This window comes from Sphaeramia orbicularis, chromosome 4 (assembly GCF_902148855.1).
Source record: "Sphaeramia orbicularis chromosome 4, fSphaOr1.1, whole genome shotgun sequence".
Classification (NCBI taxonomy): Eukaryota; Metazoa; Chordata; class Actinopteri; order Kurtiformes; family Apogonidae; genus Sphaeramia; species Sphaeramia orbicularis.
The window spans coordinates 4,640,457-4,644,744 of record NC_043960.1 but is presented as its reverse complement, the minus strand read 5'-3'; the positions used below and the strand labels follow the sequence as shown (position 1 = coordinate 4,644,744).

At 35.0% G+C, this 4,288-nt stretch overlaps 1 long non-coding RNA gene across 1 annotated transcript; it reads right to left on the bottom strand.

Annotated features, from left to right (window-relative positions):
- Nucleotides 1-2,118: 2,118 nt before the first annotated feature.
- On the bottom strand, nt 2,119-3,521 carry LOC115417747 (uncharacterized). The gene is made up of 2 exons (XR_003935196.1): nt 2,563-3,521; nt 2,119-2,530 (listed from the first exon to the last, which is right to left on the bottom strand). It is a non-coding gene; the product is annotated as an uncharacterized LOC115417747 (long non-coding RNA).
- Nucleotides 3,522-4,288: the final 767 nt, after the last annotated feature.

Below are 4,288 nucleotides of genomic sequence, written 5' to 3'. Positions count from 1 at the left end.
TACTGGTTTTAATATTTTTGGTGTGAGCCTCTGGGCCTTTTCTTTTTGTCAATATACCCTGGATGTGCACTCTGTAAGTCCCCACCTCTAAACTGAACTGACCTCACATGTGTGGACATGTACGTCTTTGCTTGTTTTATTTTTGTGCAGGTAAACTGGACACCAAGGCAAAATGAAAATCCCCAAAAGCTCACATGATTGTTAGAGGGGCTGTCTGTCAGTGTGTTGGCTGACAGTGCACTTATAATTTCAGTTTTGGCTCTAATTATTGTATTATAATCTTATTTTTATAACTTATTTTATAACTAAACCGACTTGGCCTCCTGTTTATAAGTCATGGATAGTTTCTGGGGTTATCCTTTTTACAAAATCATATCTTGCTGTAAATAATGAATTCAAGTTGCATACATATTTTTAAATGATTTGTAAATAAATGTGAACTGAACTGAATGTGAGCTGAACCGACCCTAATAACACAAAGGTCATAATTTCAACCAGAGCATTTCATAATTTAGTGAAAACCATTTTTTTGGTGTTATTTTGTTGAAATAGAGGTTCCTGACCAAGTCAAAAAGCCTTGATGCAGTAAACAAATTTTATGTGGTTCTTTTACGCGTTTAAAACCTAAAACTGGGTCCATGCTAAGACTAACACAAGGTCAAAGACAAAACTGTAATTTGTGACGCCAAAATGTCAATAATCAGCAATCACTTCTGACATCATCTGTATTCCCATTAAAATGTCAAGGGAATTTACAGTGGATTTAAATTTGTGAAATTAAGAGTGTTTCCATGAACTGGTTTGGAGTGAATAATCGAAGATACGTCCTGTCTCCAGCAGGTGGCGGTGCAGGCTGCGTTCCACATGGCTCTGACAACACTGGTCTACAAGTAAAATGCTTTCAGAATAAAAACAGTTCAACTTTACCACATTTGAGTCACTAATAAAGAAAAATTAAGTCCAAAGTGCTAGCTGGTTGTAGTTTCTAAGATACAGTCTTGGGCCAAAATGTGAAATTCTGAGAATTAATGAGAGAATGGGTTTAATTCAAAAGGAATGTTTGTCTCAGAGCTACAGATCTACCTCAAAACAGGGTCTGCACATGACAATACATTCACTTTACCTGTTCTATCCAGTGGATCATTTATAAATCTATTGTATAAATGTACTTAAACCAACATATATGTCTAATAACACTAGGGCCAATTTACTTCATCGATTTGATTTTGTTTCATAAGGTTCTGAATTGATTAATCACAATTCCATTTGATTCAATCCGATATTGATTCGATTTAGTATTAATTGATTATTCTGATTCATTTAGTGATACCAAAGTACAATTTTGAGCTTTAACCTGATTATCGGACTACCGCAGCCATGCAACACATCACTACTGGTATCAGTTTTGATATTAGGAAGGAAATAAATCTGACATTTCAGCCGTAAACAGATGAATTTGCTCTTAAATAATGAACAGGACAGATCTACAGTGGATCAGAACAGACTTCATCATCTTTATACTGTTTTATGGCTGGTGGATTCTAGCCTTAAGGTGCATTACTTATCCCCCTGGGGCACCGTTACCAATTTTGGCCCCCCTCAAACATAATGTTGGGCCCTTGGTAAAAGAAAGTCACTGGAGTATGTGTGTGTGTGTGTGTGTGTGTGTGTGTGTGTGTGTGTGTGTGTGTGTGTGTGTGTGTGTGTGTGTGGGGGGGGGGGGGGGGGGGGGGGCAATCTAAACTTGATCAAATTGATTTTTCTTTAACCAAGCCCTGAATAACACGTTTGTCATTTGTTTTCTAATTCATCTTATTGAAGTCTGTAAGATTTAGCACATTTAATGTCTGAAACAGATATTTTCCAAGAAATTGTAGAGCAGTGCAAGCAGAGTGGCAATAAGCAGTAGAACACATGGGCACAATACCTGTGATGCTTTTTCTATGCATTGGACACACGACCTGTTATAGTATCTGATAGGAAAGTAAGGGAAGATCATGTGACTTAAATGTTCAATGTGTCTGAATTTATTCCAAAAAGCTTTTTCTATTTCCTCTCTACACATTTAGTCTTTGGTGGAAAACTGTAAAAACCACCCAAAGTGAGCAAATGAACTTCTTTTTGCAAAGTTTGGTAAGTTTTATCAACATAATACTGACCGACATGCATTTACATCCCTGTGTTTTTATTTGGATTTCAATGAGTGCATAAAAAAAGTCATGTGGAAACAGGAAAGTTGGTTTATCGATAAAACAGAAATATGAACAACGGCAATGGAAACAGAATCGTCGCTCAACAGGTGCACCAAAAAATGTATTTAATTTGCCAGATGGTGACCCCAATAAAGTACATCCATGGCCCAGTTTTGGTTCTGATGCTTAATATGAGAAACACTGATCCACGGGTTGATGAGTCACATAATTAATTCAAGATGCATCATTGTTTAGCACGAGTTAATAATAAAGTGGTGAGAAATGCAACAATACACTCACTTTTATGATGAAATTTATGTTTTTTTTTCCATTTTTTGCTGTATTTTTCCTAAGTTCGAGTCCAGAAAACTGAAGCTGAAAGAATTTGAGAGCAACTGCTTTATGTAAATAAATCAAATCCACCTTAAACCAATACAGAAAAGACATAAACAGATGCATGAAAATGAAGTGTACATTACAGTAAATGTGTCCCCGCCTACAGTCTTCTAATGAAATCTTCACCCGTGTCTGTAATACTGGTTCTGGAGAAGTTGCACCATCTTGGACAGTTAGCAAGAAAACACAACATGCCAGCGCGTTGCATTTAGGTTGACACATGCTTTCCTGGGTTCGGAGATAAAAAGAGATCAGCGCTTAAGTGACGTGCACAATGCAATCCAATTGTTCCAGCTCCATCAAATATGTGCCTCTCAAAGTAATGCCATTAAACACATGGAAAGCTGCACACGTGAGCTGCACAAATAAACACCAGGAAAAAACCACTTCAGTATCTGGACTCGTGCTGCTCTGTGATTGTGTTTGAACATCATCATATTTCACTGCAGCCATGAATTGTACGATCATGTGTCTGACGTCTTCAAGTTTTCAACCGATGTATCTGATTTATGCAAACTGCTCTGTGTTCAGTAGCTTCGATGCATGTTTTCATGAACAAATAGTGTCACATTTACATCACTTATGTGTGTATTATTGTTATGAAATGGACAGAGTTTACTTTTGATATGTAAATTATTGTTATGAAACAGAGTTTATTTTTGGTTTTGATATGAGTATTATTGTATGAAACAGATTGTTTTTTTTTTGTTTTGATATGTGTATTATTGTCATAAAACGGACAGTGTTTATTTTTGGTTTTGATATGGGTATTATTGTTATGAAACGGACAGAGTTTATTTTTGGTTTTGATATGAGTATTATTGTCAAGCAATGGACAGAGTTTATTTTTGTTTTGATATGTGTATTATTGTTATGAAACGGACAGAGTTTATTTTTGGTTTTGATATGGGTATTATTGTTATGAAACGGACGGAGTTTATTTTTGTTTTTGATATGGGTATTATTGTTATGAAACGGACAGATATTATTTTTGTTTTGATATGTGTATTATTGTCATGAAACGGACAGAGTTTATTTTTGTTTTTGATATGGGTATTATTGTTATGAATCAGAGTTTATTTTTGTTTTGATATGTGTATTTTGTTATGAAATGGACAGAGTTTATTTTTGTTTTTTTCTATATATGGGTATCATTGTTATGAAATGGACAGAATTTATTTTTGATATGTATATTACGGCTAAGAAATAGACAGTTTATTTTGATTTGTGCATTATTGTTTTATTATATGCTATGTTTTTGATATGGGTATTATTGTATGAAATGGACAGAGTTTATTTTTGTTTTTGATATGTGTATTATTACTGCTACGAAAGGGACAGAATTTATTTTGATGCGAAGTGATGTTGCGAAGTGGACAGAGTCTATTTTTGCTGTGCATTTTTGTGTATAGTCAGAATTTAGTCCGACATGTGTAGGATTTTTGAATTTGGTTTTGGGTAGAAGGATGGGGAAAGGGGGCGGGAGATTAGGAGCTAAACTTCATCCCGCTCCTATTTCGAATGTTTTCCTTTCTTTTTATATAAATCTTTTTGTGGTTTGGTTTTAATGTTATATTCGAAATAAATAAATAAACAAACTTATGGAGCTAGATTTATCCCGGTGATGGTGCATCATAATACTCTCCCCTTTTGTTAACAGTCACTCTCTTAATCATGAGTTAAAGGCAAAATACCACAGA